We start from the raw sequence: 13,527 nt of genomic DNA, 5'->3' as shown, positions 1-13,527 counted from the left end.
ATTGTATATTCTATAACTGTTACTTGTTTGTATATGAACCTCCTGAATTGTAAAGCGCTGCGGAATATGTTGGCGCTATAGAAATAAAGATTTATTATTATTATAAAACAAGGCAGAGCGGTCAGTATGCATTAGGGATGTGCTTATCTGCTACAAGTCATAATTGGCAAAACTCTCCATAACATTATTGCAAAACCTGGCAATTACACGGTTTCCTTGTATTCCACTAATCCATTCGGCTATTCACACGTTACTTATCAACTCTGCCATCTAACACCACTCAATGACCTTTGTATAATAGTAAATTGTTGATAGGAAGTCATATGTGAAAATACAAAGATCCATAAATCAATTACTAGGAGGCAAAGTGGTCACAGGCTGAAGGCACCAGAAGGCGGGCAGTACAAGAACCCAGCAGATTGCATAACGAGAGCTGTTGGACCAGACTGCACCGGACGGTAGATTTTATCTCCATCTGAGTATCTTCTGTGACTTTCCGCAATCTCTAGACATTGAAATCAAGGTAATCTACTTTTACAAACACATAACACTTTTGATGAACCTCAATAAGATATATTGTAAGATATCAACTAATTCATAAATTGGTTCCTGGTTTCAGAAAACCAAAAAAAACCCCTATGCTTTATTCACCCTCCCTGGGTCCAGTGCGGAGTCTGTGCTGCTCCTGATGTCTCTTATCATCTAACGTCACATCGACAGCGCTGCAGTCAATCGGTTTACACTGCAGTTCTGCCTGATTATATAGAATAAGCAACTCAGAGCCACTAAGCTCACTGATCAGCTGCAATATTGCCGACATTATGTTAGCACTGCAGACGATAATAGACACTGTTTTATGGTTTGCTTTTCCTTTATTTTACACACTGTGATCCACGTAAGGTCATAAAAGACATTCGGGGGGCATTTTGAAATTTACATACATTTTTATATTGTTAATTTTCCCTGTAACTGGGGCAAACATATTTGCCCCATTCACAGAGAAAATTCAGCTACATACCTGCACCCTCAAGCTGATTTGGATTTGACCCAGCAGATCTTGCTCCCTTTCGGCGCCTGATAATTACAGGATTAATAGGTCCCAGAGGCGAAAGCAAAGTTAGTACAATTGCAGTATATAATAGAAGCAAACAAATAATCGCAGGTTCAAGTCCCCTAAAGGAATTCAAAATTAATAATGTAAAAATATCTAAACTTTTGTATTACCCTCCTTTCCCCACCATTGGTAAAGGGAAATAGAAGGATATTTAGCACCTCTGTTTTTGTAAAAGTCCAGTCTATTAGAATATCAAATTAATTAATTAACCCATTTGGTAAATGTCAAAGAGAAAACAAACTAAAACACCAGAATTACATTTTTTTTTTAGTTGTGTACCGCTCTCAAAAAAAATGGATAAAAAGCGACCAAAAAGGGATAAATTCAGACATCAGCTTGATACGCAAAAAACAAGCCTAACGAGGCATCACCATAAGGAAAAGTGAAAAAGTTATGGGTCTCTGAAAAAGGTCTTGTACGAATAAATTTGTTTTATTATTTTTTTTCCACCACTTTTGATATCACATACTGACCTGAAAAAACACAACACATTACCTGGTCATTTTAACTGCCAAACATAATAAAATGAACCCCCCAAAAAATGGCAGCATTGCATTTTCTCACCATTTTAGTGCATTTGTAATGTTTTTATGTTTTTTCTCGTTTTCCAGTGCATTGTACAATAAAATTAAATGATGTCATGCAAAACTACAACTCATCCTGCAAAAAATCAAGCCCACATAGGAGTTTGTGGATAGAAAATAAAAAAAGGAATGGCTCTGGAAAGAGCAGTGTTTCTCAACTCCAGTCCTCAAGACCCACCGACAGATCATGTTTTCAGGTTTTCCTCAATGTTAGACAGGGAATAATTCCATCACCTGTGCAACATTAAGGAAATCCTGAAAACCTGATTGAGGAAAACCTGAAAACATGATCTGTTGGTGGGTCTTGAGGACTGGAGTTGAGAAACACTGGATTAGAGGAAAAGATGGAGGTGGAAAAAAATGAAAATCCATCATAGTGTGGTCTTCAAAACTTATTAGCTTAAGGCCCCATTACACGGGACGATATATCTAACGATATGTCGTCGGGGTCATGGAGTTTGCGACGCACATCCGGCATCGTTAGTGATATCGTACCGTGTGACACCACTGAATGACTGTGACCGAGCAAAAATACTCACCTTATCGTTGCTCGTTGACACGTCGTTCATTTTCATAATATCGTCCCACCTTCTCTGTGCCGGTTGTTCATCGTTCCCGAAGCAGCACACGTTGCTCCGTGTGACACCCTGGGAATGATGAACACAGCTTACCTGCATCCCGCCGGCAATGCGGAAGGAAGGAGGTGAGAGGGATGTTATGTTCCGCTCATCTCCGCTCCTCCGCTTCTATTGGCCGGCCGCTGTGTGACGTCGCTGTGACGCCGAACGTCCCTCCCCCTTTCAGGAAGAGGATGTTTACCGTCCACAGCGACGTCGTCCGGGAGGTAAGTACGTGTGACGGGGGTTACCGACTTTGTGCGACACAAGCAACTAATTGCCCGTAATGCACAAACGATGGGGGCGGGTGCGATAGCACGATAAATCGACGCATGTAACAGGGCCTTTAGTGTTACCCAAAGCCAGGAGGTAGAAGCTGGAGAAGTCTACGTGAAGTCACCCACTCACCAGTCTGGTCTGATACGCATCGCTGGTCTTGACCCAGCACCTTCTCTCTATCCTTGCGATCGCCGTCCTCCTTCTTGCTTCATGTAGATGATACATTCTACATCTACAGAGTCCTCCATTGTGCTCCTGTGCATGCGCACTTCTCACTGCGCTGCCGAGGGCACAAAAAAAGCAGTGTAATGCGTAAATTCAGGAAAAAATCAAAGAACGCCAAAGCATGCGCACTACAATACTCTGATCTGCCCTCAGGATGGAAGAGAGAAGTGTGCATGCGCAGGAGTGCAATGGAGGACAATCTGTGGATCATGTAGAATGCATCATTCACATGAAGTAAGCAAGATGGCGATCACAAATATAGAGGAGGTGCCGTATCACTCTGCAGGTGAGTAGGTGACAGGTTCCCTTTAAATCACCACATTCCCAGCTCTCTGTTGAAAGTATGTTTTCTGTAAAACACTGCTTCAGAGTAAACCTTGGATATTTATAATAATAGAGCAAATCTCCAATTCAAGCTGTCTGTGGTTAAAGCAGGATGAAATCACCTGACTTGTTAGCTTCAAACCTTAAGACATCTGGCTTAGGGCTCGTGCATACATCTGTGCCAATCGGTCCAACTCCACGCATGGCGCACTAATATAAGGCCTGGTTGCGCGAGTTCCGTTTTCATTTTTTTCTTAGTTCTTTTCAAGAGCCATAACTTTATTATTTTTCCATCAATATAGCCATATGAGGGCCTGTTTTTTTGTGGGATGAGTTGTACTTTTGAATGACACCATTCATACTACCACATATACTGGAAAACAGGAAAAAATTGCAATTCTACAATTTTTTTTATTTTATGATGTTCATTAAATAGTAAAATTGACCTGATAACATGATTCCCCAGGTCTTTAGGAGCTCGTAGATACTAAACATGCATAATTTTCTTTAAGTGTTGAAAAAAAAAAATCAGCAATTCATACAAAAAAAAAAAGAGAATTGCGCTTTTGGTGCATTCTCCGAAACCTGTAGCGTTCTCCTTTTTCGGGATCTGGGTCTGTGTGATGTCTTATTTTTTGCATCTTGAGGTGATCTCTTTAATTATACCGTTTTGGTTTAAATGCAAGTTTCTAGTCGCCTCTTACTGCAATGTTACGGATATAAAAAAAAAACATATTTCTTGCTTTTTTATTTTTTTCTCGTTATGCTCGTTACCGATCACATAAATTTATCTTATTTTTTTTAATGCGGCAATACCAAATATGTGTATTTTTAATTATTTTATTAATTACTTATTTTTAATGGGGCAAAAGGGGCAATTTGAACTTATGTTTATTTATTTTCATATTTAAAAAAAAAAAATTTCGACACATTTTATTGTTTTAACTAGTCCTCTTTGGGAACTTGAAGCTGTGATTGTCCGATCACTTGTGCTGGACAGAGCAGCTCTAATCTGCTGAAAACGTCAGCGCTCAGCCAGCGTTCACCAGAACTATATCATGACAGTGACAGGGGTCATCAGATGACCCACAGCTGTCATCAAAAACCATGGATGCCTTGCAGTCACGTTACGGGGGTGCCGATGGGAGGGTAATGACGCGCTCCCCGCCTGCATGCGTTTATTCTCGCCGTTACAGGAATGCAACTAGTTAACAGGTGTGGGTGGATCTCCAATCCACCCGCCCCTGTTAGAGGCACATGTCTGCTGATCATGTGTCACCCCGGGGATGCTGATCCTCTTCAGGGACGCTGCAGGGCTTCCTCAATATGGCAAACAGGTATGTCAGTTTTGTTTGTGTCGTGACGCCACTCACGGCTTACAGTCAGGGATGTGAGTGACCGCCACTGCAGATTTTACGAGCGTCTGGGGCTGATGGGGTCTGCAGTTAGATGATGTAGCCTCCCGTGAGTGAGGCAGGCCCCAGGGGCTCGGGTGAGTAAAATAGCGGGTCTCAGAATAACTCAGGCTGAGTCCAAAAAGTCTTTTAACTGTTTTTTACTAACTCAGATGTTTCTGTGAGCTGACCCGGGCGTTGCTGTGATGAACCAGGTAGGACCAGGGGCTCCTTCGGGCCAGTCTGAGGGTAACAGGTTAGCTCGCCTTCCTAGCACTTCTTTATTCGGATAACCCCCTGACTTGAAGTACCATGGGGTCTATCTAGGGAGTCGCAACTGCCTTTTCTCCCCTGTGTTTGGCTTGTTTGCCGGCAGCGCGGACCAGGTGAGATGGCTTCAGGCTCTGTCTCCTTATGGGTCCCTGCGTTGCTGCTGAGGCTTGGACTCTGTAGGTTGGTGAAATACTTGTAGTTCCCCTCACCTGCAGGTTTAGCAGATAAAATGGAGTCTGCTCTAGGGACCTGTACACCGTACATGCCTAGTCACCAGGAGCAACTCTTTCTCTGACTACCTGGGACCGTTCTCCCCCGCCAACTGTCACTACACCGCGCAGGGTCTGAGTAGTGGCAGTGTGGCGCCCCAGGACCTGGTCGCCACAACAGCATTGCCCCTCCAAAGGGTTAATGCTGAGCCTGGAGGTAATTGGGAGGTCTATTGGCCAGTAAGTTTAACATCTAACGCAGTTCTCCCTCAGGCCAGTAGGGGGAGCTCTGAACCTGGAGTTCCAGGGAGCATTCCTTAAGTCTGGCCTGAGGGAGGAGTTAGTGGTCAGTCTGTAGAGAGACGTCATAGCAAGCAGACGCAGAGTAGTGCTGTCCTGTGGAACTGGGGCCTAGAGCTGGAGCAGCTTGGCCCAGTGAAGCAGGAGGAGCAGAGAGGCACAGAAGAGACTCGGACATCGGAGTCTGTGGCCACCAGGGCCTAAAATACTCCCTGGTAGCCGAATCCGAAGGGCAGGAGAGCTGCAAGCACCTGGCCCATAAACAGCCCGAAGGTATAGCTGCATCATCAGGGCCCGGTGTGGACTCCAGCAGAGAAGCACCAGAGAGGGCCTGCGCAGCCTACCACAGAGGGAAAGGGACGTACCACCGGTCCCAGCAGAGCAGCATTTAGCAAGAGGGCCATTGCTAAATTCAGAGAGCAGGGTCCTATCACAGTAAGGAAAAGAACAGGAGTAGGCCTCATACTCATAACCAAAACGACATCTCAGTTACTTCCAGGCCGGCCGGAGCCCTCTACCACCTGTAACGGTCTACCAGGACTAACCGTTTCTGAAGTAAAAGAGGAGAAGGTAAAGAGACTGTTGTTCGTGCCTGTTTCTTTCATTGCCTGTCGGCCCTGCACCGTGTTATCCACACAACATCATAGACTCTCACGAGCACCAACAGTGTCCCCGGGGCACCGCTCCACCTGTGGGGAGCAGTATCACCATTGTTGCCATATCATCACCCCGGAGGCCTCATACAGCAGCGGTGGCTTAAATAGCCGCATACCACAGGTGGCGTCACGAACACAAACTTTATTCACCAAGCCTATTTAACTGACACCCACCAGGGCCACAGAGTTGGGCCCTGCCACCACTGACGACCCCCGGACTAGTCCGGCCCGGCACCGGGTGTCCCATAGCCCTTGGGTGGGTGAGTCACTTTTGGCGTCACGAACAGGATTTCGTGCCCGGTCCCACCGGGTTCTGTGCGCCTGCAGAAACTGTGCTTAAAAGACTGTGCCATTAGCCTCGCCGAGCGCAGGAAGAAGGGAGGCGTGCCCCGCACTACCCGGAAGAGATTTTGAAAAGTGAACGGAGCCTGGTGAGGTTCACTAAGGGGGAGGAAGATGTCCGACACAGAGAGAGAGCAGGTGGCTGTGGTAGCTCAAGACGCAGCAGCACCGGCCGATGTAATCCCAGTCGCCGTCGCCCCAGCCCCCGCTGTAGCGCCGGTAATGCCGATCACAATGCCGTACATCCCGGGAGCAGAATGGCTGCCGCAGTACTCCGGGGAGTCATATACCCTGAGCGACTTCAGAGAAAGGCTGCACAGCTTGTTCATAGTGTATCCGCTGACTGAGAGCCAGAAGGTGGGCATATTAATGGGGCAGCTAGCCGGCGCGGCCCAGCGTGAAGTGAAGTCCTGGCCTGATACAGATAAAGGGACAGCAACCCAGATACTGGCCAAGTTAAAGAGTACTTTTGACACCCGCACCACAGCAGAAATAAAGATGAGATTCTTTGGGTGCAAACAACGGGCCACAGACAGCATAAGGGACTATGCCTTAAACTTGCCGGAGGCCCTGAGAGCAATTAAACAGGTGGACCCAGAGAGTGTACGTGAAGAAGACAAACTCCTAACTGAGCAGTTCATAGAAGGGCTCCTGTCAGATGCCCACAGGACCCAGCTGCGTATCATGGTCCTGCAGAACCCTGCTCTGGACTTTGCAAAGTTTAAGGACCAGGCCATCCGGGTACTGAGAGAATCTACACTGGATGACCCAGTACCCCTCCGGCCTCTTGCTATCACGTACCCAGGGGTGGTGCCTGCAACACGAGCCGCTGCAGGGGCTGAGGCGCAGTCCCTGGATAAGGATCCCGCTGCAGAGCTCAGACAGCAGGTCCAGGAGCTGACCAAGACTGTAGCTGCCCTTGCCAAGACCGTGTAGTCTCTACAAGTGACCCCATCGCCTGCAAGAATCGAGTTGGCCTCCAGCCCAGATGACGTCCCATGGATGCGACAGAGGAGGATTCCGCCGACCCGAGGAAAAGACACAGACCGGTATGATTCAACGGGACAACCGATCTGCCGCCGCTGCAGCCAGGCGGGCCATATTGCAAGACACTGTCCTTTAAATGGGCCGAACCTGGGGCCAGGAGCCAACCCCCAGGTGTAAGGAAGCCCGGCTCAAACCCCAGTCGCAGCAAGTGTGTGGGAGGACGCCCGGTCCTTCCTATTGTGCTGGATGGGATCCCTTTGAATGCCCTCCTGGATACGGGGTCTCAGGTAACAACCATCCCTTATAAACTGTACAAAAGATATTGGGCTGATTCAGACATTGACCATGGCCCAGATGATGATTTAACAATTGTGGCCAGTAATGGTCAGCCCTTGCCTCAAATTGGGTACAAGGAAGTAACCATTAAAGTGGGGCGGGTAGAATTGCCGTGTCAGGGGATAATAATTGTAGATATTTATCGCAAAGAATCTAACCCACTGCTAACCATTGGTACAAATGTGATGGAAAATTGTCTTGCCGAAGTGATAATTTTGTTGCAGCAGGCGTCTGAAGGTGCCAGCTCCGGGCAGCAGCGTGCCCTACAGAGGGATCTCAGAGCCCTGATGAGGAGGCAGCAGGTAGAGCTGGCCGGAGGAGAAATTGGCAGTGTAAGGGTAAGTGACCCTCTCCCCATTGCAATACCCCCAAAAAGTGAAATGTTGATATGGTGTCGGGCAGCAATAGGCCTCAAGGGTCAAGATTACCAGGCCCTGGTGGAACCTGTGTATTCAGAAAGTAGGCCTGGTGTCCTGATAGCCAGAGGGGTAGCAGACGTCCGCAAGGGAAGAGTGCCCGTCCGCGTCCTGAATTGTGGGGAGGAGGAAGCCAAATTGCCCCGGTACGCCACTGTAGCAAAACTGTACACTGTCAGTAACAATACCATCAAAGCAGTGGAATCCTTGATCCCGCCCGACCAGGCGGAAGACAAATGGCTCCAAGGGACAGCTGGAAGACTGGTGCCAAAAATTACATGTGGGCACCGACTCCACCCCCTCACACCAAAAGCATGGGGTTTACTGGGTGGTACAGGAGTACGAGCGGGTCTTCAGCAAACACCCCCTAGATTTTGGGCAGGTAAAAGGGGTTAAACATCAAATCCCCACGGGTGATCATCATCCCATTAAAGAGAGATACCGCCCTGTACCCCCAGCACAGTATCAGCGTGCCAAAGAAATGTTACGGGAAATGAAGGAGGCTGGGGTTATCAGAGATAGGTGTAGCCCCTGGGCAGCTCCACTAGTGCTCGTAAAGAAAAAAGATGGTACAATGAGAATGTGCGTAGATTACAGACAAATTAGCCGCATTACACATAAAGATGCTTATCCACTACCCAGAATAGAGGAGTCACTAACAGCCTTAAAGTCAGCTAACTATTTCTCCACCTTGGATCTCACCAGTGGGTATTGGCAGGTTCCCGTGGCAGAGGCAGACAAGGAGAAGACTGCATTCACGACACCAATGGGCCTCTGCGAGTTCAACTGTATGCCATTCGGGCTCTGCAACGCCCCAGGGACATTCCAAAGGTTGATGGAGTGCTGCTTGGGCCATCACAACTTTGAAACCGTGCTGTTATACCTGGATGACGTCATAGTCTACTCCAAGACTTATGAAGACCACCTGAGGCACTTAACAGAAGTGTTCGAGTCCCTGTCGGAGTATGGCCTGAAGATAAAGCCGTCCAAATGTCACCTCTTGAAGCCAAAGGTACAGTACTTGGGTCATGTGGTCAGCGCAGAAAGTGTGGCACCTCATCCAGAGAAAGTCACAGTAATCAAGGACTGGCCGAGACCCACCACGGTAAAGGAGGTGCGGCAGTTCCTTGGGCTGGTGGGCTACTACCGAAGGTTCATTGATGGTTTCACCAAGATAGCAGCGCCCCTTCAAGATCTCCTGGTGGGCCAGAAAAAGAAGGCTAAGAAGCAAAGCCCTCCATTTGAATGGAACAGCCAAATAGAAACGTCTTTTGTCCAGCTGAAAGGGGCTCTCACGGGAGAAGAAATTCTGGCCTACCCTGACTATAGCCAGCCGTTTGTACTGTACACAGACGCCAGCAACGTGGGCCTGGGAGTAGTTCTGTCCCAGGTGCAGGGAGGCAGAGAGAAGGTGATAGCTTACGCCAGCAGGAAGCTTCGTCCCACAGAAAGGAATCCAGAAAACTATAGTTCCTTCAAGCTGGAGTTCCTCGCTATTGTTTGGGCAGTGACTGAACGCTTCAAGCACTATCTGGCGTCGGCCAAGTTCACCATCTTCACGGACAACAATCCGTTGACACATCTGGCAACAGCCAAGCTAGGTGCGTTGCAGCAGCGATGGATGGCCCGGCTGTCTAACTTTGACTTTACCATCAAGTACCGGGCTGGCAAGAAGAATAACAATGCTGATGCGCTGTCCAGAATGCCTCACTTACCCGAGTCTGGAGAAGACCTGGATGAACTCGAAGAGATAGAGTTACCGGCTTTCCATCACCAAGGTGTTTCCCAGTGTGAGCATGCTGTAGGAGAGAAGCGCTCGAACCAGCACGAGGTCTCGGTCAACCCATTACTCCACCATAATTGGGAAGAGACGCAGAACGGTGACCCAGCCGTGCGATTGGTCAAAGAAAAGCTAGCACAAGCTGAGACCCATCTTGGCGCAGATGCTCCAGAAGAAGCCCAGCAGCAGTGGAAGGAGAGGGGACGACTGTTCACCTACCAAGGCAAGCTATGCAAGAGATATGTCAACTGGTGAACGAATGAACTCATCTGGCAGATAGTGGTCCCACAGAGGGATGCTCCAATGGTCCTAGCAGCTTACCATGATAAAGCAGGACACTTCGGGTGGAAGAAGTTGGAGACCCTACTCCGTGATCGGTTCTACTGGGTGCACATGAGAAAGACAGTCGAGAAGTGGTGCCGAGACTGTGGTCCGTGTAACCTGAGGCGGAAAGATGGTGCCAGCCAGAGGTCTCCCCTACAGCCAATTGTCACGAAGCAGCCCCTAGAGTTGGTGGCCCTGGACCACGTGAAGTTGACACCGAGCCGGTCAGGCTATGTTTACGCCCTCACCATTGTGGACCATTACTCTCGTTTCCTGGTAGTAGTGCCTGTGAAAGAACAGACAGCCAGAACAGCAGCTAGAGCGTTTCAGGCATACTTTTGTCGACCTCACGGTTACCCTGAAAGGGTACTGACTGATCAAGGACCTGCATTTGAGGCAGAAGTGTTCCAAGAGTTCTGTAACATGTACGGTTGTAAGAAAATCAGAACAACACCGTACCACCCCCAAACCAATGGATTGTGCGAGAAGATGAACCATGTGGTTATTGATATGCTCAAGACTCTACCTCTGGAAGAAAGAAACCAATGGCCAGAGAAGTTACCAGATCTGGTAGACCTGTATAACCATATCCCAGTAAATTCGACCAACTGCAGCCCTGCTTGCCTGATGCGAGCAAGACCTGGCAAGTTACCTGTAGACTTGGAGATGGGAACTGTGTCACCTGAAGCAGTTCAAGAGATAGAAGATTGGGATACAGAGCGACAACAGCAGTGCCGCAGAGTTCAGGAATGCGTAGAAAAAAGCCTGTCCCAAGCAAGAATGAGACAAGAACAGAACTACAATCAAACGGCCCCAGCAACTCCCTTAGCACCTGGAGAACAGGTCCTCAAGAAAAAGCAGAGGGCTCATAAATTAGATGATCAGTGGGAGAATGAACCTTACACCATTATTCCCTCCAACTTTGACAATAGTAAGGTATGCCTCATAAGCAAGGATGAAGGCAAGACCTATCAAACAGTTTCTAGAGACCGCCTGAAAGCGTGCCCTGATCGTTGCAAGATCCAAAAAGAAGTAGAAGAAACACAAGAAAGTCCCCAAATTCAAGAAAAGGAGGAAGAGATGATCCAAACAATCCTCGGAAAATTCCCCAAAACTTGGACCCGAATCAATAACGCCATAGTGGTACCAGTCTTGACGTTCCCGCAGTTGGTCGAGCTGGAGACAGAAGAGGTTCCAGATCCACCTAAGGAACTGTCCGTCCCAACACAAGATGACACGCCAGCAGTAGAACAGGAGAATCAACCCCCTGCCAGTGGTGAACCTGTCGTACCCTTGGCGAATCTGAGACCCCGTAGGCAACCATCACGCATACCTGTCAGGGTTAGGCCTACCAGTAACACGGAGGGGGAAGACACTCCAAGTAGTCAGGGACAAACCCCAGAGCTATGCCGGTCCCAACGTAGCACTCGGGGACAGCCCCCTCCAAGGTATAGAACATAGAAAGTAAAATACCTAACAGAATGTATATAGTTAGTTGAAATGTCTTGTATAAAATGTTTTTTGTCTTAGGTGATTAAGTAAATGGACAATTGGGCCACTGGACTATGAGTGGCCAACACTTTAATTGTTCATAGTTAGCACCAGTGTGCTCAACACCCCTGAAGAAAAACCCGTCCGGCGTGCATAGAGTGGGGTCAGCAATGCTCTGACGCATGCCCAGAGCCTACGTTGGGGGTTTTATCGTGGCGGGTCCCCCATGGAGCAGTGTAATGGACACCCGGCAGGGAGCCACACTGGACTCTTATAGTTGTTTAACCCCTTAAGGACGAAGCCAGTTTTGTACTTAATGCCCAGGCCATTTTTTGCAATTCTGACCAGTGTCACTTTATGAGGTCATAACTCTGGAACGCTTCAACGGATCCTGGTGATTCTGACATTGTTTTTTCGTGACATATTGTACTTCATGATAGTTATAAATTTAGAACGATATTTTTTGCTTTTATTTGTGAAAAAATCGGAAATTTGATGAAAATTTTGAAAATTTTGCAATTTTCAAACTTTTAATTTTTATGCCCTTAACCCAGAGAGTTATGTCACACAAAACCATTAATAAATAACATTTCCCACATGTCTACTTTACATTAGCGCAATTTCTGAAACAAAATGTTTTGGGGTTAGGAAGTTAGAAGGGGTCAAAGTTCATCTGCAATTTCCCATTTTTTCAACAAAATTCACAAAACCATTTTTTTAGGGACCACATCACATTTGAAGTGACTTTGAGAGGCCTAAGTGACAGAAAATACCTAAAAGTGACACCATTCTCAAAACAGCACCCCTCAAAGTACTCAAAACCACATCCAAGAAGTTTATTAACCCTTCAGGTGCATCACAGGAACTAAAGCAAAGTGGAATGAAAAAAAGCAAAAAATAAAATTTTACCTAAAATGTTGCTCTACCCCAAATTTATTCACTTTTAGAAGAAATAACACAACAAAATGAACCCCAAAACTTGTTACCCACTTTCTTATGAACGCGCCAATACCCCACATGTGGTCAGAAACCTTTGTTTGGACAAATGGGAGGGCTCGGAACAGAAGGAGCAATATTTGAATTTTGGAAAGCAAATTTGGCTGAAATAGATTGCGGGCACCATGTTGCATTTACATGTCCGCTAAGGTACCTAAACAGCAGAAACCCCTCACAAGTGACACCATTTTGGAAACTAGACCCCTTAAGGCTTCTATCTAGGGGTATAGTGAGCATTTTGGATCCACAGGTACTTCACAGATTTTGATAACGTTACGTTGTCACATTGAAAATTTTCATTTTTTTCTCAAAAATGTTGCTTTAGCATCAATTTTTTCACTTTTTCAAGAGGTAATTCCAAAAATTTGACCCCAATGTTTGTTACCCACTTTTTTATGAGCGCGGTGATACCTCACTTGTGGTCTGAAACCTTTGTTTGGAGAAATGGGAGGGCTTGGAACGGAAGGAGCAATATTTGAATTTTGGAAAGGAAATTTGGCTGAAAAAGATTGCGGGCACCATGTCGCATTTGGAGGACCCCTAAGGTATGTAAACAGCAAAAAGACACCACAAGTGACCCCATAATGGAAACTAGGCCCCTCAAGGAATTTATCTTGATGTTTGGTGAGTACCCTGAACCTCCAGGTGCTTTACAGAAGTTTATAATGTTGAGCCATGAAAATAAAAAAATAAAATTTTACCACAAAATTGTTACTTCAACCAGGTAGCTTTTTTTTCACAAGGGTAACAGGAAAAAAATCACCATGAAATTTATTGCGCAATTTCTCCTGAGTTTGGTGATATCTTGTATGTGGTGGAAATCAACTGTTTGGGCACACTACAGGGCTCAGAAGAGAAGGAGTGCAATTTGACTGCAAAA

General features: G+C 46.9%; 1 protein-coding gene across 1 annotated transcript in view; it reads left to right on the top strand.

The window, feature by feature from the left end:
• The first annotated feature begins 402 nt into the window (after positions 1 to 402).
• The window catches only part of LOC142257844 (putative N-acetylated-alpha-linked acidic dipeptidase), a 193,230-nt gene continuing 180,105 nt past the window's right edge, over positions 403 to 13,527 (top strand). The window contains exon 1 of the mRNA XM_075330092.1: positions 403 to 523. The gene's annotated coding sequence lies outside the window, so the exon portion shown is untranslated. The remainder of the gene's footprint in view (positions 524 to 13,527) is intronic.

The sequence above is a fragment of the Anomaloglossus baeobatrachus genome, chromosome 12 (assembly GCF_048569485.1).
Source record: "Anomaloglossus baeobatrachus isolate aAnoBae1 chromosome 12, aAnoBae1.hap1, whole genome shotgun sequence".
Taxonomy (NCBI): Eukaryota; Metazoa; Chordata; class Amphibia; order Anura; family Aromobatidae; genus Anomaloglossus; species Anomaloglossus baeobatrachus.
Note: the sequence above shows the minus strand (reverse complement) of the source record. Positions and strands in the feature narration are given on the sequence as shown.